Source organism: Harpia harpyja, chromosome 5, assembly GCF_026419915.1.
Source record: "Harpia harpyja isolate bHarHar1 chromosome 5, bHarHar1 primary haplotype, whole genome shotgun sequence".
In the NCBI taxonomy this organism is placed as follows: Eukaryota; Metazoa; Chordata; class Aves; order Accipitriformes; family Accipitridae; genus Harpia; species Harpia harpyja.
In genome coordinates, this window is record NC_068944.1 from 68,525,741 (window position 1) to 68,549,100 (window position 23,360).

Sequence of the window (23,360 nt, forward strand, 5' to 3'; positions counted from 1 at the left end):
TTATTGACACAATTAGTGAAACAAATGATTATCACACCTTTTATTTAACCCTGTGCTATTTGATCTATTTGCTTGCACTTTCATTACTCCTTTGCTTGGTTACATTATACAATGATATCACCTTCCTGTGCTGCTGCAGCTAAAACAAAGCGAAAAAAAATCCCCTTTTGGCTCTCAGCTGCTCTCTGCTGTTTTTATTACAGATGAACTAGAAAGCAGTGTTGGGCGAAGAGCTATTTGAGTTTCCTTTCAGTGCTTGCTAGGCATTATTTCCAGGCCTGGCAATTGCCTGTGTTTGTGCAACAGTTTTCATATCTTAAAATAACAAACAAAAATCCCAGCAACTCTATTCCCAGCACAATTAGTAAAATCAGAAAACAAAAAAACCCCAAACAAACAAACCAACCAAACCCCTCCCAGATTATGATGGTTTTATACACATCAAATACTAGAATCTTTATGACTAATTCCCTGAGTATTTTGAGCCACTTTGCTGGGATGTGTTTATTTTCTTTGAATATAGAGGTGGGAAGCATGGCTCTGCCTGATAGGAGGTCAAAGAGGGTTGTTGGACTCAGGAGTTGTATGTTTCTGAGATGTCGGGGGTAGGAACCTGCTGATGGATTGGATTGGGCTAGACCTTGGCATGGACTCCTGATGGTGGATGGACGTTCTCCTCTGAAATCAGGAAGGCAGGTGGTCCTGCTGACCTGCCGCCTTACAACCCTTTCCATCCTTCTCTTCCCTGGTGGAGAAAACACCTCATTAGGTTTAGAATGGGTGAGAAAAAGGGAGAGGGGAGGAAAACTGTCTCCTTTCCTCTGACAAAAAAAAAAAAGAAAGAGGGTTTTGGAAGGATCTGTTGGTTAGATGAGAACTTTATTTCAATCACTGGCTTGTTGTCCTCCTCCTTTCACATCACCTGGCACCTGTGAGGCATCTGAAGGTGGTGGCCCCATGGTGTGCCTATGCTCAGTGTGACATTCATTTAAATAAACCACGCAAATTGAAAAAAAAAAAAAAAAAGAAAAAAGGAAAAAACACCCCTAAAAACTTCATACTGTGCAAAAATAAATCAAAAGACATGAGTTTGCATGGGAATAAGCCTCATCCAACGTAGCAAGAGCTGTAGTGTAATGGCCTGTCCCTTTCTTCTCTCTGAAGGTCCCAGCCCCACGCTTCCTACTGGTCCGGAGTAACGTTTGGAGGAGCCCGGCAGCATGGTCCTTTCAGTAGCTCCCAAGGATTTTTAGGATCATGGGATGTATGGACCCCGAAAACCCTCTGGAGAACGTTGGCTGCGGATAAAAGCATCTGGAAGTTCTTACCATCTTTTACCCTGTTTTTTTCTGAGTCACCTTGTGTCATTTGGGAAGGAAGCCTGTCTGTCCTGAGGATTATAGCAAACTGGTCACTTACTGGAATACCTCCCCTTGCATTTTCTCAAGATGGAGCCGTTGCTTTACACAGCAGAAGGATATTTTTTCTTCTCCCAGAGCTTTTCCAGTGCAGCGGCGCTCATGTCCAGCAGGTATGTAGATGGTTTTCTCATTCACTAGCCAATTTGCTTTCGTGATCTTTAGGAGTTCAACCATTTTTTTTCCTTACTAGCTTCTGCTAGAGGTAAGATCTTCTGAACTCCTTGGTGCCGTGCTCTGAAGGTGGCTTTTCCTCGTTAGGACACAGACCCAATTTGAGATGCTGGTTTGTGTGGAGCGGTGGGCTCAGCTTCTCCTGAAGGTTTTGATTCCCAACCTGAGCCTCGCATCTGAGGAGGGGGATGGAGGTGCTCGTACCTGCTGCTCCTTATTCCTCCTCCTGGACAGCCCCGGACTCTTGGGCAGCTGCCTGCTGTGTTTGTAACCCACAGCTGGCACCAGCTGCCTGTGGATCAGCTTATCGGGCTTCATTGTCTGGTTTCAAAGGACATAACACGAGTGTTTAATCCATTTTTTCTCTTCTTAATTTAACAGTATTTCTGCTGAAGAATGTCATTTTGAGGATGACTTATCCTGTAAAAAAGGAGATGGCTTTACATTTTAAAATTAAAACTGTTCCCATTCAATATAGACACGGATAACTCAATAGCTGTAGTGATAACAACCAAATTTGCATTTTTATAGTCATTTACAATGAATTAGATGTTTTTGTGAAGGTGGCAAGCTTTTTTTCCATTTTCTGTAATACCAGAACCGGATCATTGTGTTAGTCTCTGTGGGTATCAACTTGCTGCGAAAATCATCCTTTTTGGCAGTTGAGCTGGTTTGGGTTGAATCTGCTCATGTGTGCTGGCGAACAGATCGCTCCTTCTACAGGGCAGAGAAAAGTTAGCTCTTTGAATTTAGCTTATTTATTTTTACGATACAAAGAGGAGGTGCTGAAGGGAAAGGGCTGAAAATGCTTTGCTATACATTTATTCTGCATTCCCATCAGCATTTGTGAGGCATTAAAAGTTTCATCTTCTTGCTTTGTAAGCGCGATTTCGCATCAGATTAAAGGAAGGAAATGGGGGGGTAGAGCGTGTGCGGGGGGGAAACAAAATCGGTTGCCTCGCTCTTGAATTTGACTGCGACCTGTAGGCCAAATGGAGATGGTAGACAGAGATTGAGGATAAAAAGGTTCTTTAATTAGCAGGAAAGTCAAGTGCTTGCTGTGCCTGTAAGAGAGGCTAGAATTAACCAAGGGGATTTGGACCCGGTAGGTGAAAAGCAGCAGTGTGCCAGGTTGGTGGGGATGGTCAGTGGTCAACCCCCATGCAACATAGTCATGTGCCAAGAGAGGACCTTCTCCAGGAGGACTGCCTGGAGGCTCAGCCCAGCAGCATCTGCAAGATCCCACCTCTCGGGGAGGATGGAGACCCCCGGCATTGCTTGCGTGGGCTGTGTGCACTGCTGCAGAAGCGTCCCCTGGGACAGGGATGTTCAGCCTTTCACTTCCCGCTGCTGAACTGTGCTCCTGCTTTGCTCACTTGGCATGTTGTATCTGGCTCAAATGACGTAGAAAAGGCACTGAAAAATGATTGTATTTCTTCTGCGTGATGCCTCTTCTGTACATCTGAAGGCCTTCTCTGATAGCCAGGAGGGAGAAGAAGGGCAGTTAGGAAATCAGTATTCTGCAGCTGACTCCTCCAGTGACTCCATCTGTACCTCTGGTGAAGTCAGCAAATAATTTTATTTGTTTGCTTGGGTCCGCATGTGAAAGGTGATAATGTTATGTATAGTGGTATTTAAGTTTTCTCTTCTCCCCGTGCTTTTTGTCCTTGAGCACACAGAAACAATTTACTAAACCCAAATAAACGTTGCTGAGATTCACCTGGGCTCACCAAGCCAAACTCCACTCTCGTTTGCTGGTTTCCAACTCAGGTTTGGTACGTCGCTGTGTGTTGGGCAGCAGAGCTGGAGTCATCCACTGAGATGCCCCTGGCTGGGCTTTCCTATATAGCTTGGGCATCCCGGGATCTCGCTGTCTTCCCAGCCCTGCTGGGCCTTCTGCTGGTGGAGCCAGAGGGAAGCATGCTGCCAGTCTGTGCAGGATCTGGCCCTGGGTGAGCAGACCGGCGGGTACCACCGTAGAGCACCCCCGGCGAGGGCTTTGCTCAGAGCCTTCTGATCCTGTGCACCAAATTAAGAAACGACTAAAAATCCAGGGTTCGGCTGTGTCTTTGGCTGGGGTCTCAGCCTTTCATTCGGAGATAAGAGTTTTCCTTCCTTAACCTGAATTAACTTTCACAGGTGGGCAAGCCCCACTGTTTGGGTTGATCAGGAAAGTTGTTCAGCCCATTTTTCTCTCTCAGGAATACAGAACACAGCTTTCCCATCACTGAAATTCCTGGTGTTTTATTAACCAGCTCCTAACAACTTCCAAGGCACCTAAGAAAGAAGGATCACTGGCCGCGTGAGCTTTTTGTCTACAATTAAAGCAAACACCATTGATAGCTAAAGTCCTTTTTTTTTTGCAGCCAGCTGTTTGATAAAGTCATTGCAAACCAGATCTCGGTTTGTTCCTGTAAGATGTGAAAATGTCCTTTGTCAGCAGTGCATTGCAGTGGAATGAGCTTTATCTTCTGAATGTAACTAGGAGTTTGGGCTTTCCTCCTTGCAGTCAAAGAAAAACCTAATTAGAACCCTGAACGCCTCTAGAAGACTTGGAGCATAGGTGCAAAATGTGTTTATTGGTCTCCTCCTAGCCCTTGTTGCTCAACCTTTTAGGAAGAGCATCTCTATAATTTGATGCAAGGGTGTTCCCTGGGTTTCCTCTTGTTTAGAGAGCCAGAAGAGGTGTAATCACCGCTTGTACACAGATTTCTTCATGGATCATGAGTATGAGAAGAGGCGTTGGCTACAGTTCTGGAGTACAAGTAGTGCTCAAGGTCACCCCAGAAAATGGAGTGTCATTTGCTCTGCTCCGGTCACGCAGTCGCTTCGGTGCTTCTGGAGATGCCTGTGTGGAGACCGAACAAAACCTGCCCATTACCTGGGTAACCTAGAGCAGCCCCAATGGTGCTTGCTCTCTGTGTTGCATGGGTCTGCGCTGACACCGAGCAAGGAGAAGAGCCATGGTAGGTGTACCCCAAATCTTGCGTTCTGCATTGCCCTTTGCAAAGGGAGTCACATAAAGCCTTGCAGGCACCTGAGAGCCTGCCGGTACCTGGGGGTGGCCCAAGAATTAGAGCTTGGTGAAGAACTATGTTTCGGTTGCAAATTTACAGCTGTCTTTTACAGGGAAGAAAAGTCATCTCGGGTTTTGTTCAGAGCCAGAGTCTCATCCTGCACAGACGCGGGGCAGCTTCAAAGGGAGTGTAATTTAAGGGCTTTCCCCTCGGCCAGCACAAGCATCTGGGCTGGGGGGCTGCCAGGTGCATCCCTGGGTTAAAAGTTAACCCAGTTAAAAGATGAACTCTATCAGCATTTAAAATGTTTGCTGGTAAAACAGCAAAGCCTTTCAGGCTTTTCAGTCAGGGTGCAGAGCGCTGGGTCAAAATGTCCTTTAGGGGGTAGGTCTATGAAGAGATGCATGTTATTAATTAAAAAAACAAAACAAAACAAAAAACCAAAAAGCTTCAGTTTGGCTGCTTGCGAGGGTAATGCATTTGGATGTGTGTTTCAAAAGCACACAACTGGTTATAAAAATCATGGATGGGCTAAGTCAGTATTAACGATGGTTGGATGACAGTGAAAAGCAGCCCTGGCACATTGCAGGGATGTTCTTGTCATGACTAACCCCTCTCACTCTCACCCGGGAGGAATTTTTTAGTGCCCAGCACAGACAAGCACTGAAATTGCAGGTTTGCAGAAGTTTTCAAATCTCTCCCCAGCTGGAAGCAAATAAAGGAATTGCAAGTATTTATTGGTTTAAGGGAAAAAAAAATAACCTCAAAGCTATAAAATAAATTTGACAATGAAGCTTTTTTTAGGGAGTCTTTACTTTCTTTATGGTTTTGTGAGTCGAATGTATTGAAGCCTGGCAAAGGAAGAGGATTTAATCTACAGAGGCTGTCTCTTGCTTGATGGTTTCCTGCTTCTAAAATTACTCCCAATTCTCTGGAATTGGGGCTGAAACTAGTTTCAGCTTTCGGTTTGTGGGCAACCTACCTTACCACTTCAGCAGGCTGGATTTGCAAGGGCTGGGGGCAGCAAATGCAAGTAAGTGCTTTTAAAGATTCGTATCTTGGCTGCCAAAAGTCCATTTGCCACTTTTAAAATATTTACAGCTGAATCTTTGGATTTGCTTCTTCCTCTGCTTGGGGAAAATGCTGAAGCCACTGATGCTGAAATTTTGCTTCGATCTTTCTTTCCCTATCCTGCCTGCGGGGGTTTGGAGGAGCGTGCCCAGGGCGAGGGATGCTGATAGACCTGTGCTCATCCTGCTGCTGTTGACCCAGGACCATGGTTTGGAGGATGCTGGCTTTTGGTCGCCAGGCAGTGGCGAGAGCCAACCCGAGCAAAGCAAATTAATTGTGGATCTCAGTTCTTAGGTTATGCTAAAACCTTCAACCCCTTTTGCAGCATGCATTTTTGCTCCTTAGGGACTGTCCCTCTCTTGGGGCGCTCGCTAACAGCATCTCAGCACGTGCCATTTGTGCCCGAACTTTGTGCCCTCGTTGCAGGGCATCTAACTGGGGATACACAAGACCATATTTCTATATATTTCTATTTCTATAAGTAAATAGATACTTATATATTTTTAAAGGTCTGGAATAATCTTGCTAGTATGTGTTGAATGGTCCTCTATTTATTGCTTCAAGATGTTGCTCAGCACTTACTTTCAGAATAAAGATCTTAAAGTGTGATCTTTGCTGTTTCCATGAGCGCCTGCATCTGGAGGTGCTGACTTACTATGCGCAGTAAATACTTAACTGTCTGCTGACTTACTGTGTTGCTTCAGGTTGCAAAGAAGCAGTGAACTATCACAAGACGTATCATTGCTAAAGCCAGCAAAGCAAGAGTATCTGCTTGGCTCCCGAATCCTTTGCATTGCTTTGAGAGGCTCTGCAGAGCTGAAGGTGTTGACAGGCTGTTTTCTTGGGCTCCCATCTGCTGAGCAGCATTATGTGGATTAATATTGAGGAACTCGTGGTGAATTTTGTCTCATGCCACGAAAATGTAAAGCCTCCAAAGCTGGCTGGCATCCCAAGTCTGCGAGAGGCCCTTGGAGGGGCCGTTGGTGAAGGTGGCAGGATTTGCGCCATCCCAAAGCCGTGAACGGGACATGATCTGAAGAGTTCGTAATTAAGTTTTAATCATCTCCAAGCTGGTCTGGTTGCTGATTTCAGCCAGCAGAAAAACTGCCAGGCAGGAACGGCTGCCACAGGGCCAGCCTGCCACCAAGGGAGGGCATCTGCCCAGTCTTCTGGTCCTGCGGCATAGAGCCCAGTTCAGATATACAAAATACTGTTGTGGGCAGTTTTTTATTCCGAGGGTGTTTCTCGAGCTGGAAGCAAATCTCACACCCATCCTGTTTTTTCCCTGGCAATGTTTTGGGGATCCTGTGGTTTTGCCAGCTCTGCTTTTGCAGGAAACCATCGTTGCGCCGCCTCCTTTTTACCTTTGCAGTGTCAAAGCCAGGAGGTCAAATTAGAAACCTGAGGCTCCAGCAGCAAAAAGGGGACCTGAGCATGTGCTCTGCTGCTGTGCAATAAAAGACGTATATATTTTTATATAGGTTATCGTAGACAAGTTTGGGGAAGAGGCACAGATGCATCCCAGCCCTGGTACTTCTGGAAGGTGGACCTCTGCCCACCGTCCAGCTGGGAGGTCCGGCTCTAGCCCGGGTTCAACACTCCAGTTTGCCTGGCCAAAGGGGAGCGCTGGGGGCATTCACGAGGGTGCTGAGCGATGCTGGGACCCCCATGCTGCCCTGGCTCCCTGCGGGCTACGGGGGCTTTTGTCGCCTTTTGGCTCGGCCACCTCCACAGCGTGGATGTGCCCTCCCGCCAGCTGGCAGCATCCTTGTGGCAAATGGATGCTGAAGTGCCATCACCCTCCCCGCTGGCATCATCGCTTGGTTTTTATTAAGCTTTTTGCAAGAAGCAGCTCTTTCTGCTGGGGTCCCTGTGCAGTTTTATCCAGGGCTGCATTTATATCAGCATCAGGTGGTTTTCATTTGACCTTTGCCCTTCTTAAAAATTAAATACTGAGGTATTAGGAAGAGAAGTAATCTCCAGATAAGCATTTTTTCACTGCTCTTCTGTAATTCACGGAGGAGCTGGCTTGTCCTGCCTGTGGATGACTAAGGAGGAAATTCTTTTTTGGTTAGGATAATGCTGAAAGTTCACTGGAATTTTTTTTATCATGGCTTTATCACTTCCTCCCTTCGAATTCCTAACTCTTACTGTGCAAGGCAGGAAAAAAATAATAGTGACCACAAGTTATGGAATTTGCCTCCTGTGGAAAAGATGCTGAACAGCTAAACAGTGCTCTCGGGTTAGCCATGGTTTGCATGGGGGATTTGCTCCATATAAACAGGCTGGGTAAGAGTCATGAATATTCTAGCAGCTACCGTCTTTCAAATGTGGGGGTTTTTTTGATGTTGGAGTTAATTAATGCTCATATCTCTTGAATATAGGTGAGTGTAAGCCCGCACATTGTACAGATGGGGAGGAAGTTTGGATTTATCGCAGGTCTCTGAGAGATGGCAGGGTCAAAGTCAAGTTTATGTGTAAAAGAGTTTCTGGTTCACCTTGTTAATCTCCATACCTCCCTTTTTTTATAGAGGGGATCTGGATTTGTGTCTCTAGAGAACATAGATGGAGTTTGGCCAGAGAGACCCTGCCTTTTGGTTAAACACGTGTTTATTCTCGCAGTGTTTGCTTCCCGGTGGTGTTACGGTGATTGCACTGTTGATCCTTCTGCAAAGGCTTGACAGTGCTGCTGAAAAGCTTTGACACTGCAAAGCATTGTTTACTTGTGAAAGTATTATTATATTTTCAATATCTATTATTCATCTCTTGTGCTAAAAGTGACATTATATCATAAAATTGCTCTTAGATTTCAGAGCTTTGAGGAAAAGCTGTTTTTTGTCCCTGTGACAGTGCTGGGAAGTGCTTCACCCTTTGTATCACTGTAGTCCCCTTTTATGAATTGTGAGTGACAGCAGGAAAGTATAAAAGAGCGCAGAGGAGCTGGTTTTGATGTTCATAAAAGGCTTTGATAAAAGATGCAGCATGTAGACTTGATATTATTTCCTATTTTTAACTTCTTAAGAGCAGAAAGCGCTCAGATCCAATATTTATGTAAAAGGAGAAAGAGGGGGGGCTGTATTTCTTCTTTTTTTTTTCTTCTTTATTTTTCCTTTGTAGGACCAGGTGAAATAAAATAGAAAAGTGTCTCTCTTCTGTGCCCCAGTAAAATTTTGCTTTCTTCCATGAAGCATCTATGTGTGTCTCCCATGAAGCATCAGTAAAGCCAACCCCATGGCGCTCAACGGTGTGGATGATGCTGGAGGAGACCAGCTGCGGTTTCGAAGGCTCCTTGGTCGTAGGCTTGTGTCTTCAATCTCCCGGTCACGGCTGGCTCCAGTGGACACACAGCTGTGTTGATGTGCGTGACGAGATGCGCGCTTCGAATAACGGGTCCCACCTCCGAGACCTGCAGACATAAAACACGGGAAAGCCAGGGCAGCTCCTCTCCTTTCTCTAAAAGTCAGATCACAGTAAAGGCATCTCTGTAATAAGTAGCTTTACTTGCTCCATAGAGATTAGAGGCTGTGTGCAGGCTGGGTAATTGGGGTTTTACTGATGAAAGTGCTTGTCATTATTTCCAGCTTCCATGTTGCAGTCTCCCCTTCAATCTCATCTGCAAGCATGGCTTGCTTGTGGTGGACCTGTGTACTCATGCATATTCATGTGCATGTACATATGAGCACATCCATAAAACTTCATCAGGTGCTTTCCTGTGTGTGTGCATAGGCATGCCAGGATAGAAAATGTGTGTGAGGAGGCGCGCGGGTAGTGCGTGCACGCATGGCATTGGCACAGCCATTTGCACGGGTGGGTTCTTCATCCATGCAAGGGCCTTCACGCTGGATATTGAGATTCCTGATGACGGCAGCGTGCAAACCTGACCTTGAGATCCTGATGACAAAAGTCATCCTCTTGCTCGACCCCGCATTTTCCATTTTATTGGGGCGAAATGCCTTTGAAACACCCTGTACAGAGGAGAACGGGTCCTGTTATCTGCCGGAGAACCCCAAGACAGAGCAATGCTGCTGCGTCCTACCTTGCTTCAGTGCTGATAAAGAGTTTATCTCGATGGGATGAGCACAGCGATAGCTGTCAGTGAGGGTTTTGAGTTCTTCAGCAACATGCACTCATCCGAGAGGCCGTTCAAATCAGGTGCTGGGTTTGAAGTAGCTGGACTTGGGCAAAGACATCCCAACCTCTCACCTATCTGAGGTGAATAAGCACCTTCTGTTCAGTTCCTCACACTGGAACTTTTGTGTGAAACCATAAAAACAAAGGGAATTACCAGCCTTGGGTGGTGATTGAAAGATACTGAGAAGTGTGTTTGGTTGGATGGTGTTTCCCTGCCTCTGATGTTCCTCTGGCAGCTTGCAAAGCTGGATGCTGAACATCTACAGGGTGAGATGCTCCTTTGGGATGTGTTGGCATAGCACTATGCCTGCTTGATAGCCTTGCCTCTTGTGTGTATCTTCATGGTGGTGAGTCCCCAGTTACACCCCAAATGAAAGACTCCAGGAGTGTTTAACTGGGCCCACATGTGACTTTATGGGATGAATAAATTGGAATCACCATGTCTGAAGCACAGTCTAATTTTTTTCTTGGCCCACCCGTGACACCGTGTAACACCATGTGCAAGAAGGTGCTGTCATCCTCTGCTGCGTGACTTGTTGGACTTGGCTAGCTTATAGCAGAAGCGTGTCGGCACATACAGGTGTCTTTTCAACTTCTGACAGGTTGTCCAGTTAGCCAAAAAGTTTGGGTGTCCTCAGTTGTTCTGTAAGGTATGGGAGGACTTTGTTGTGCCATTGGAGTGGGCACTACGGTAAATTGGAAAAGCTGTTGCTGAATCCAGGAGAGACAGAAGGGACCGGTCAGGGTAGGACTTGTTGAGCCGGAGCAACGCCGTGCTGTGCCCCACCTGCGGCGGGTTGGTTGTACGGACTTGGACACTCGGAGTTGTTTGCACCCTGCCTTGGTACATGCTGTGAAGCAGCTCAAGTGCTTCGGTTGCATTTCCAGAAGCAATCTAGCCGCCTCGCTGCGAGTTGGGGAGGAGTGGGCTTTGGAGCATGCCAGGGGCTCCCCAAAACCTGGGGCTCTGTGGCATTGAGCAGAGCTGTGCCAAAGCATCTGATGAAAGGTGGACCTTGGCTGGCGGGAGCTGGGGTTCCTCTTCTTTTGAAAGGAGCTGGGAAAGGTGCTGCAAAACAACCGCCGGAGAAAGTGTCCAGATGAAAGGTCTGGTAAGCATCAGGGTCCCCTCTGCCGTGTTTTCAGGCTCTTCTGTAATCAGTTGTCATTTCGGGATCTGGGCAAATTGGACCTCAGTGAGTATGGATTGAAACTTAAACAAACAGTGACTCTTCTATAAATATTTAGCTCGCACTGTTTAGGAGCTGCTGGGAGCAGGAGGCAAAATAAATTTAAAGTTCATGACTGTCTAAAAAAGCTATTGGAGGATGGCACTCGGTCACCAGATTGGCTGGCACATAGGTTTTGAATAGCTATTCCTCCTCTTTCTTTTTTCCTGAAGAAAAGGATGTATTTAAGCATCCTTTGCAGAGACATGAGGTTGCGCTCTTCCAGTGTTTACACGGCTGCCTTGAGGATTCAAGTCAATGCAAAGGTCTTCTTCAGTTTGGCTGGTTGAGCTGGCTGCCCAAGAGGAGCCATGGTCTGGAGTAAATGGATGATGTTCCCTGGCCCTATGCATCTTTCTTTGCAAATTTGGACTGGTCATCTGAAGTACGTACATCTGTATGGAAGAGGGGGATGTGTCTCTGAGTGTGTGCTTTTATCTGGCCACCTCGATACCAGGACAGTGGCTTGTGCCTGGGCTGGCTGCTGACGAAGGAGCTGCGGTCCCTGGCGGGGCTTGTGTAGACAGCTCTAAATCTTGGGCTGTCACATTGTTCCCGCTCTTGCAAAAGCCTCGATAGCGAGGAAGACCTATCCCTGTCAGCCTTTTTTGCCTCTTAAATATGAAGATAATATCCTTTTTTTTACTTTGCAGGGCTCTTGCAAGAATGGGAAAGAATGAAACGTGCTGATAAGAAACGGTATCAGTAGCTGAGACGGGCAGAGGCACACGTGCTTTGAATAAACAGGGAACTTCACCGTTCACAAGAGTCTGGGTTTATTGATTAAAAAGAAGAAAAAAGATAAATCATTATTTTCTTTCTCCCTCCCCTTGCTCTTCTAATACAAATTGCTTGCAGTTGGACTAGATCATGGTTGTAGGTCCCTTCCAACTGAACTATTTTCTCCTCTCCTCTCCTCTCCTCTCCTCTAACAATAAACCCAAAATATTTGGCGTGCCCTGTGAGATGCTTTGCAACTGCTCGCACCACCCTTGCCCCTGGTTGCAGCGTCCTGGGGCTTTCTGTACCTGGGTGCTCGGCGTACCCTCTCCCTGTGGTCGACTGCTTTGCCTGGAAGATTAATGGCAGAGGAGCAATTGCGGGGGAAGGATGGGTAAGAAAAAGATAAATTCCTTGTTTGCTAGCTCATTGAAACCACTTTTGGGGTTTGAGAGAAAATGTCAGTGTTTGAGTTGGAGGTGGTGGCGAGCTTGATGGTTTTTCTCTTTCAATAGTTTCTTTTAGTGCCCTTCCTAATTTAAAAGGAGGGGTTTAAATTATTAATGTTTTACCTCTGAAGCAGAGGGATTCCAAAGCCTTTGGCAAGTCCCTGCTAAAGCATCTAACTTAGAAAAGAGCCTCATGCTTTCTCCCAACTCCGTCTTTGACAGAAGCCCCTCCTTGTGTCCACGAGAAGCACTAAATCTGTGGAGGTGGACAAAGAGCTTGATTTATGTAGAAGGTAATTTTCTCCCATGGTGTTTGGCCAGAAAACATAAAGAAGATAATTATTTTTATTTTTTGGCATAGCCTTTGCAGATCTCTGTGTTTTTGCTGGTTGCTGAAGCAACACTCTGCCATGGGTGCGTGCCAGCGCTCGGTCTGGGATGCTTGGGTGCTGCCTGTGAGGGATGGGTGCCCTTACCTGGTCATTTTGGCCCTAATCCCTGCAGTATCCTGGAGGTGAGAGGCAGCTGAGGCTTCAGACGTTGATCCTCACCAAAGCTGTAGTTAGAGCTCAAGCCTCCCGTTAGATTTATGACATGTTTGCCCACTAAACGTCCCCATTCACTTTGGGTATTTGTCCTGATTTTGTACCAAATCTCCTTCTTGCTACTTGAACTGAAGAATAAAGTATTATAACTTTGGCTTGGGGCAACTGTCCAAGGGATATATTGGGATACACTTGGCCTTTGAAAAGAAGGACTTTAGTCTCCAGCCCTGTCAGTCCCTCTGGCTCCTGGAAGTTTTCCTTCCAAATGCTTACTTCAAACCTCAGAGAAGAAGTTTGTGTTTTTTCAGAGCTATGATTAATACCGTTTTTACGCTTCGTTGCAAAATGCCGCACAATGAATGAGACCAGCAGGGTGGTGGTTTATGGGTGAGAGGAAAAAAAAAATCGTCAAACAAGCGCTTTCAGACACTGTTTTGGAAGAGTGATGTGTGTGTGTGTGTGTGTTATATAATCTCCTGCAAACTGTGGGGTTGCGTTCCTGTTAAAAGGAAGGGGGGAAAAAAAAAGGCTTAAACCTCATCTATGGAAAGAATGTCAGAAATAGTTGAGAAGTTGAATAATTACAGTCTCTTTTGCACCAGGTCAGTGAAAGCTAATTTAATGTGCAGGATTGCAATGCAGTATGTCTTTGCAGTTACAGAATCACAGGATGGTTGAAGCTGGAAGGGTCAACCTCTGGAGGTCATCTGGTCCAACCTCCCAGCCCAAGCAGGGCTACCTACAGCCGGTTGCCCAGGAGCACGTCCGGTTGGCTTTGGAATATGTCCATGGATGGGGACTCCACAACCTCCCTGGGCAAGCTGTGCCAGCGCTTGGTCACCCTCACAGTAAAATTAGGCATATTGCATTGTATTTCAGCAAGTTGGTCGGAGGTTCCTGCTCGTTCCTGGTGCAGTTTGGAAAGTTTGGGGGGGGTGGGTGTGTGGTTTTGCGTTGGAGTTGGCTTGAGCATGCGGAGGACGTGGGTCTACAGCTGAACCCTGTGGCTCAGGCTCAGCAATGCTTGGTTGGGGCTTCAGAGCCGGTTGGGCTTGGTGCAAGGTGCCAAAAATGGTCCCCTCGCCGGTGTGCAAGGAGGCTTGCTGCATGATGGTGGGGTCTCTGAGAGATTGTGGTCCCTCTGGTTTGGTTTTGAGGCTCTGCCTGTAGCTGTGCCTCCAGCTAGCTCTGCTGACTTTTGCTTCCCTTCTGTTGACACTGTGTGCTTATTCGCAGTCAGCAAGACACTTTGCCACAGGAATCTGGGACTCATTTATCAGCACAAAATGAGGCTAATTACACCTTTGAAGTGCTCATCATCAGCAGAGCTGCAGCATCAGGTGCTTCTCCAGAAAGCCCCGTCTTGGTGGCAGACCCCAGGGAAAGGAGGCCGAGGGGTTTACTGTGCCCAATGTGTCCCCGTCTTGGGGACACAGAGGATGCTAGTGCACGTGGGAGGTCACTTAAACCCCTATGGGGACATGGGGGTCAGCACAGATTTGCTTCCCGGTGCCTTCACGTGCATCCCTCACACGTGGAAAACAAAAGCAAAGCCTAGGACCACGCTCGGGATCTGGTTCTTCTGCTTGGTCTCTAGTGTTTCCCCCTGTCCTCCCTCTATGGAAAACAGTAGCCCTTGTTTGTTGTCCTGAGTGCATTTTTTTTTTCTCTAACCCACATTCTTTTTGTGCCGTTTCGGTTGCTGATAAGTGATGGGAATGGCAGCAATGAGATGATGGCTCCCAGTGAACGCTCGCGTTGTCCCCAGACGCATCCCATCAGTATGTTCAGCCCTCGTGCCAGTGACAGGGGTGTTTTCTCATTAAAAATAGACCACAGACAATGCCACTTCCTGAGGACTGTGATTTATCATTTAATAACAAGTGGTTACTCATTTCCTTCGGAAAACTTTTCTGGAAGTGTTTTTTTGCTTTCTCCTCTTGCTTCCTTTTTTTTTAATTTCCTTCAAAGCCCTGCATTACCCTTCAGAGCCACTGCGTCTGTTAAATTAAGTGTTCCCTTTTCAGTGGAAATCATATTTATGATTTAAAGATCATGAAAAAACAAGTCTTAACCCTTTGGGTGTGAGCTTTTCTTTGTAAACTCCCGAAGCCCTGAAGTCCAAGCTCAGCCAAGGGAAACAGCAACAGAGAGACAGCTGGGTAGGTGAGACTTGAAGAAAAACGGTGATGCTGATCCTGAATGTGGAATGGATGATCTGCTTGATCTGACTTTAAAGAAAGTTTCAAGCAACTGCAGAACTTGTAACATCTGAGTTGCCAGCTCTTAACTGTGGTACCTCCTGGTGTAGCAAGTTCTCCTGAAGGATGGAGGGTTTGTAGAACTACTAGGCAAACTCATACCAGGTCTGGTATTTTAGTGACTTTACCAAAAAAAGTGCTGAAAGCAGTCGAGTAGTTCTTGAGGAAATCCCGACAGCTCGATAAACAAACTCGGGAAATGTGCTGAAGATGAAATCATCATAAGTGGGTACTTAAGACGCTAAAAGAAATTGTTCACTGTTGGATCAGGAAGGCATTTTGAGGGTCAGTAGCAGATTAGATGGTAGACTGCAGAGGATACAGAAGGTAAAATGCACCCAGAGACGCTGCAGGTACTTTAGGTGATAGCATCTTCTCTTACAGTTGTCTTATTGAGCTGCAGGAGTGGTTTGAAGACAAGAAAAAGAAATTCAATAAAGACAAGTGCAAAACAGTGTCCTTGGAAATTGGATGTACGTACCCAAAATGAGCAGTAACAGGTTCACTGCAGAAAGGGATCCAGGAGCTGCAGTGAATCACAAGCTGGCTGTGAATCCACAGTCAGATGGTGTTATAAGAAAGGCAGATCTTGAATAACCCACAGAAAAATGGCAAAGGTAATAATTCAGTCTCAGTTGTTGTATAAAACCTTGTTTGAAATAACAGCGTCCAGTCTTAGCCCTTCTATTTCTAATATGAAAGCAGGCGGCTTCGGAAGGTGAAGCTTCTGTTTGGGAAACTGTACTTAGGAGGAATAGCTGGAAGATTTGCGTATGTTAAACCTAGGGGAAAAAAACCCAAACAACCCACAGGTGTCAGGCCATGGTTTGATAGGATGCTGCCTTCAGCAGTAATTTTGGAGCCAGGTATCTCTGCTCTCCTGGTGCTGGCTGTACTGCGGCTCATCGTGTGGTCAGTTGTGTAGCCACAACCTCTATGTCCACACCGTAAGCTGGGACAAGGAACTGTTGTTAGTATAGAAAAAGCTGAAAAGTCTCCTCAAAAATTTCAAAGTATGGCTACACAGTTTTGCCTGGACAACAGATGGCATGCAGGAGGAAGGAAGGAGGGCAGGGAGAAGAGAGGTGGTTGAGCACCTGGTAGAGTTGAGACTGGAAGGGAACACAGCAGGTTTGAGACATCCAGGAAGGTGGTGTGAGGAGTGCAGCACCCAACGTCTCTCCAGGTCTGAGGACAGGACCAGAAGAAAATTGCATACAGGGAAGTGCTTCTCTGGACGTTGTCTTCCAGAGCATCATCTCCGTCGTGCCTGGTAGCAGCGGGGTAAGCTGGCATTTCTCAAAGCATAGGTTCCAGCTCCTGGTGGTGGTGGTGAAGGAAAATGAGTGATGCTGGAGCTGGCCCAAGAAGCATTAGAAACCGCTTTGTTAGCAGCACAGCAGCCCTTCCCGGATGGCGGGGTGAACGGTGCTCGTCGCTGGGAACTGCAGTCGAGTCCTGCTTCCTTCTTGGCAGAGCTGCGCCGTTGTTGCCTTGGAGAGCGGCATGGAGACAAACAAGCCAAGAGAGGGTTCAGGGCTGGGTGGCTGTTTGATGTCCCTTCTGGCCCAGCTTTTCTGCGGTCCTTGCATCCAGATTTTGGCATGGGTTCTGCCCGTGTCGGTCCTGCTGAGGCCGAGTGTCCCAACACCTCCTGATGTTCCGAATCCAAATTTCCAACGTTACTGCATTGCACTTGGTTTTTCAGCCCCTGGGAGTAGTTTGGTTGACCACAAATTGGTCACTCTGTGCAGTGATGCAAGCTGATGATTTCCTCCCCTGCAGATGCTAAACCAAATACCCCTGCAACTGCCGTCTGACGGTGATGTTACTCGGCTGGTGTTTGCAGCCAGTGGGAATGTTCTGGAGCCATGCAAGCCTAGATGATTCAAGCCGATACTTACACTTATGATTAAATGCTAAATGCCTGGTCTGTTCTGTCCTACCAGCTGTACCCCCTAGGGAAAAGAGGGGTTTTACTGCAAGAAGAAAGGATATTCTGGTGTTGGTTGGCTGATAATGAGAACGCATAGCATCAAAGCTGAAACAGTGTGTGCTGGGTTTTAAAATCACAGGAGGATATAAAAGTGCCTTGAAGAGGAAGATCATAGATAGGCAGACCTACTGGATACGCCTGGTCTTTTTTTGTAGGCTGCAGAGCTTTCCACAGTGGTTTGCAGGGTTCCCTTGCCTTGCTGCATCCCTGCACAGCGCAGAGCACAGCATCTGTGCCTGCTGTGTTGGAGGATGTAGATGTGAGCCTTGCTAGGAAGATCCAGGCTTCAGTTTTAGCTTAGTTGATGCTAAAATTCCCCTGAAAAAAACCATATAAATGCTTGCTATGCTTGCTTGTGACATGCTGGCACTGAATCTGACTTGTGTTGATCTAGGTTGCTTAAAAAATAAAAGCAGCATGGTAATTTGTCTCAAAAAGGATACAGAGAAAGTGAAGAAGAGAACGAGCAATTTGCTGTTCAGTGCCTTTTCAAGGCTAACAGGCTGGGGCTTACACTGGGAAGTCAAATCCCCAGGCAGTTCCTGCACACCACATAATATCAAAAGGAGTGACCACCAAATGAAGTTTGCTGGATGGTAAGCTTGTGGCAGGGCTAGTGTGGCAGGACTGCTGATAGTGGAGCTTCAGAGCTCTTCAGTATGGTCAGTCAAGTTGTAGGAGCATCTCAGGGACATGTCTTTGGGCACATGGAAAACCCATCTTCTGCAAAGTGCAGTGGGTGGTTTGGGTGATGCTGAAGGTCTTTATTTTCTTGAATGCTCAGAAGGAGCAGGGTGAGCCTCGAGCACTGGGGGTGAGCTTTTTTTTTCCATGGCTCCTTCCAAGTGTGTGCTTCTGGAGCATGCAGAATAATGTCTGTGGGCTTGCTGTGTCTCTTCTCAGTTTGCTTCTTCTTGGTTTGCTTCTTCTCGCTTTCCTTTGGCTGCTCGCTTCCCCAGCGGCGTGATGGATTTTGGACCAGGATTGCCTTCTGCTCCTTTTCCCACCTGTTACCTTCCTCAGCGCTCTGTTACTTCCCCAAAATGAGAGCGAAGGGAGAATAAGCACCCGGCAGGTGCTGAGCCCTGCTCTGAGGTGGTGATGGGGTGCTGGAGGGGAGCGTGCTGGCCTTGAGATGTGGGGCAGGCTCACTGCTTGCAGAGCTGCTGCGGGGAGCCTGGATCCCGCTGGTCACTTTTCTTGCATGGGTGTGCTATTTGCTAGCATCACCCTTGCCCTGCATTTTCCGGGTGTTTCTCTGTGCAATAACATATGTCATATTAAAAATAAAATAAAATAAGATAAAATAAAATAAAAAAAAATAAAATGGCACTAGCAGGAGCTCTGAGGCTTCTGGGTTGGGTTGGGTCACAGGCTATGCCTGGCCAGCATGGGAAGGAGAAACTCCCCCTGTAGAGCTGCAGCGACCGAGACTTGTGGCAAACAGCTCTGCTTGCGTGCGGTCGGCCAGGGCGCCTTGGGGCAGCACCGGCTCCGGGTCTGCGCTGAACCTTGCTCTGCCTAATGCACCGTCACGGCTGTGAGTCCTGCTCCCGGGGCTCACGTGGGAACCTTGCTTGGGAACGTCTCTGGGGGACGGGGTCGTGACGCCCTGGCACACCACCGTGCTTGTATTAATGAGTCCATGGGGGTAGTCCTGGTGGCTGTGTCTACTGAAGTCTCTGGCCGCACGCAGCCCTTTTGCCCGGCTCTTGCAAGTGTTAGGGGTTGTCCTTGGGTCCTCTAACCTGTGCGTTTTGGCTCCTCTCTGGTGCTCCCTGTGTTTTGGCTCCCTCCTTCTGTGGATTTGCACCCCTAAATCATTATTCTCAGCATATTTTAGGAGGGCTCCCGCTGGCATGTGTTCTCTTCTTCTCTGCTTGGGCTTGAAAAGCCACGTGGAAGAGCCTGCTCATCCCTGGTCCAGGGGAGACCCCATGTCTGCATCTGTCCTTCTACCCACCCATGTCTAATGGGCAGAGGGATGTGTCGGAGGAGAGGAGCTGGGTGCAAGCGAGTCCCTGGGTTTCCCTCTCACATCACCCTCCGCCTGCACTGCGGATGAAGAAGAACCATTACGGTTTCGCTGCCGGCCAGCCCCGGGCCGATGGCAGCGGTGGTGGTGGGGCACGTGAGCCTGAGGAAGCGCCCATCCTTGGAGCCACCACGGCTGAGGAGCCCTCAAGCTCTTCAGGGGAAACTGGTGGTTAAAGCAGCATTTTGTGCTTCAATACAGGTGAAAGAGGGGGTCTCGTGTTAACCAATAAAAGGTTCACTTCGGGAGTGTGGAGGTGGAAGAGGCTGACTCTGGTCTAAGCTGCATGTTTCACAGCCCCCATCGTCAGTGGGTACCGGGTAGGTTTCCCCTGATCCAGGCAGGAAAGCTGCTCATCTAGGGGCAGCATCCATCCTGCTTCACTGCCATCCATCTCACCTCTGCCTGCCTGCTCCAGAAATCGTTCCTGGAGGCTGACCTGGAAGCACAGGAATGGCAGGAGGAGTAGGATGCAGGATCCCAGAGTGGGAGTTGTCTGGTACCTGCGGGGAGATGTTTAATGTTGTTCTTCCCTCGATGCATTTGTCCCAGGGCCGTTGGTGCCGCAGGGCGTGCTGAGCAGGTGGATACCAAACACCATTTTTACCCAAGTGGATTATCCATCCTCTGCTCGGTTCTCCCGTGAAACCGTCTGTCAGGGGGGTTCAGCATCTTGCCTGGGCAGTACCTGCGTGGGGCATCCCCGCTGCAGAGAGCTCTGTGTCATCCTCCCAGGATGGATGCTTGTGCACGCAGGTCTGCTGTGGCTTTGCTTTCACCTGCTCATCTCCTGGCATGCTTGCTCGGGGCAAGGCATCGGTGTGCCAAAAGCAGGGGGCCTCTGCTGGCAACCACGGAACGGTGGTGGACCAGGCACTGTTCTCCAGCCCAGCTCTCTCTCACCATTGCCGTCCCCAATTTTCCACTTGCCTCCCTCCAGCTCCGCGGCTGGGGGCTGCCGGTGACTGTCCCCACAGTGAAGCCTTGCCCCGGCACCTTCCTCCACTCTTCCACCCTGCTTTTCACTCCCTCTCTGGCTGCTTGGTTGCTCTAATCAACTTTGGCTTCTCTCCCAGGAACAGCCTCTCAACGCACACAAACCAGGAAGGCTAAAATAACACTTTAAAATTGTTAAATAAATAGTGATTGGGCTCTGCTTAAATGGGAAACACGGCTTAATTTGTTAAAGGTTTTTTTGTCCTCCCTCGGACAGGGGATTCGGTCGGGCGTGTGTGTGTGAAGTGTTTCTTGTAGTTCGTAATCTGTGTGTCGTGGCCCCAAGTGGGCAGAGAAGGGTTATGCGACTCCGAGTTACTAAACACTTACAGTAAAAGTGTAGTCATCCTGAACCTCATCCAAAGAACTTTAGTGGTTTTTTTTTAAACTTTTTTTTTTTTTTTACTTTTTTCCCTCTCTCCTGGCAGGATGCTGCTGCGTCACTTGCATTCTTCACGCCGGCCGCCTTGTTGGGAAGGCAGAAATCCTCCGAGCCCAGCGGTAACTCTCACCAGGCTGCCAGCAGCGGTCCAGGCACTTACATCCTGCCCCATTCCCTTTCCAAGAGCTTTGTGCACAGGGCAAGTGCATCCCCTCTCCCCCAGCAAAGGAGCGGCTGCCCATGCAGGCAGAGGTGCCCATCTTCCTGAAACCTGAAAAACCACTCGTTTCTCTCTTGCACCGTTTCAGATCTCGAGCAAAAATCGAATGGCAGTTATTGTCATGAGAGAGTGAGGATGGGAAGCTCTGGATAAGCGTTTGGAAAATACCCAGGGAAAATGGCTGCTGGCAAAGGCTCTGCTGAGGGGGAGTGGGGATTGACTTGGGTACCAAAATGCATGTGTGAGGGTGAGAAATGCATTTCTCGGGAAGGACACGGGGAACTGGCCGCTTCCCAGCGCACACCTCCCTCCTGGGGCTCATCCTGCGAGAGCCTGGAGCGGTGGCACTGGGGCTGGTTGTCTTCTGTGCCTTAACGCTGAACAGGCTGTCCTTGCCAGTTCCTGCTTTTTATTCTTTCTGTCATCTCTCAGAAGATGCTTCCCTGCCCACCTGCCCATCCAGCCAGGTTCGGTGCATGTCTCCCCGCTGCCCATGTGCAGAATACATTAGTGTGTCTTTCCCAGGCAGCTCCAAAGGTATCCCGAGGCTCCGTCTGTTGGAAAGCAAGATGCTCTCCGAGATTGCGCTGGCAATCACCTCTCTTAAGCACTAAAAGGCACTGTGCTACATTAGTTTAGTGAAGGAGGGATACAGAAATTGCTGTCGCAGCTGGGGCAGCAGTGGCTGCTGCCAGCAGCGGGGCTCTGTGCCGGGGAAGGCTGGGCAGGCATGGGAGCGGAGAAGCACCTGCACCCTGCAGAGTTGTGCACTGAGGATCGGGTTCTGCTGCTCTTTGGAAGTAAAAATAAAAGAGTAACAGCAAGTGGGTTTCTTTATAGGTCGTTAATTGCACAGTCAGCTCTCCCCTGGCTTTCAGAGGGACTGTTCCCGATGAGGAGTAGTTTCTGTGCCGGCTCCATGGAGGTGCCAGGGTTCCATAGCGCAGGAGCGAGCTGTGGTCCTGCCGGGTACCAGGGCATCTGCACCGTCTGTGCAGAGACACAGGGATCCAGCTTTTTGGTTTTTCTGGGTCACACCTTCCCCCCTGCCCTCCCTCACCCATGGTGGGGGTGCATGGACCTCACCTGGGCTCACCTTCCTCCATCGCTCCTTGCTGCAGCACCGCGCGTTTGGGCGAGTGATGCAGGAGATGCACTGCTACACCGGGACCTGCTGCTCTTTCAGGCTCCTCTACATTTTTTTTTTTACACGTGGATTATCCCAATCCACTGTTCTGAATAGTATAATCTTGTGTGTGTTTTGGGAGTCAGTTGTTTCTTATTAGCTAGCTGAATGGGGAAAAAATAACCTTTACTCCCTGTAGCGGGAATTGCAGGTGTCAAAATTTTACATTTCCTTCTTCAGATCCCCAAAGCCATTCATGTAAGGATGAGTTGTGGGTCAGAGAGGGGCTTTGCCCTCCTGCCACGCTAGCTGCGAGGGCTGCAAGGGCTGTCTGTCTGAATGCGTGATGAGAACAGGGTAAAAATGCAGTTGTGGCCTGAGTGGGGATACCCAAAATTAACATCAAAAGGAAAGGAAGGAGTTGTCTGAATACAACCTGCAAGCCTTTAATTCTTTGTGGCAGTGATACCCTGAGCCTGGTTATCTTGAGCATCAGTGTCGCTGCAGTGATGGAAGCATCTGAGTCTGTATGGGAAGAGGAAGGTTTGATAGAAGGTGTAATAATCTCTCTTAGATGTTTTAATTTTCCCCTTTTCATCCCAAACTGTAAGTGCAGTGTTTTCTCCACTTTGAACGGGTCTTTTTATGTTGGCCTGCCTTTCTGATTGGGTAGAATCATGTTTCTTCAATATATAAAATTAGTCTGGCAGTCTGGTTTTGTACTTCAGCTTCCCCAAAAGACAAGCAAGCATAAAGCAAGAAGATTTACTGCATACTAAAATGCTCCACTTATTTAAAAAAAAAAAAAATCCTCTGTGAACATCCTGTTTCAACTCTGCAATAAAACTCACCGGTCAGTAAACGGTGGATCTCCTGTTCCCATGGAGAAAGGCAGTTGCAGACTTAAGAGGTTGCTGTGGGAAAGGGGAAAAAAAAAATAATCAAAAAGATCCACTCTTGGTCTTGCAAACAAAGGTTGCCTTGGATCGTGGTCACGTGTTGCAGTTCAGCTGATCTCACTCATGCCAAAAGGGGAAAGATTTCTAGTACTTGCCTGAAGCCCACTGAACTGGTTTAGGGAATTAATTAGAAGAAAATTATTCACCTTTTTTTTTCCTAGCTGGTTTTCTCTTAGGTCCGATTGCCTTGCATTGACTCACCAGGTCAGGGGAGCCAGGGGGAGCTGGGACGGGACTACCTCCTTGATGATATATAGCCATTGTGTGAATTTAACTGTGATTTAAAATTGCACCATCAACAAATGTCTTCTGGCTTTTCCCTGTTGAGGATGAAAGGAGTCTGTGAGGTACTCAAATCTGGGATGCCGCCGAGCTTTGTAAATCATACCCAGTGGCCTAGCTGCATCAAGAATATCCAGGCAGAAGCACCCGAAAGAAAGAACATTCGGGGGTTAATTGCAACCTGCAGGTACATCAAATGAACTGATAAGCTGGTGTTGGTGGAAACCTCCCTGTGCCTGTGTCTGTACTCAGTAAATACTGTTGGCCAGGTCATGCTCTTTGCCTTGGGTACACCCCTCTGTCCGCGCTGCGGGGAGATGTTCAGGAGACCCTCATATGGCTGGACATC

General features: G+C 48.0%; 1 long non-coding RNA gene across 3 annotated transcripts in view; it reads left to right on the forward strand.

The window, feature by feature from the left end:
• Positions 1-23,360, forward strand: part of LOC128142414 (uncharacterized) — a 107,809-nt gene that overhangs the window by 40,162 nt on the left and 44,287 nt on the right. For all 3 annotated transcript variants that reach the window (XR_008235390.1, XR_008235391.1, XR_008235389.1), the window contains exon 2: positions 1,165-1,531. This is a non-coding gene — a long non-coding RNA (uncharacterized LOC128142414). The remainder of the gene's footprint in view (positions 1-1,164; positions 1,532-23,360) is intronic.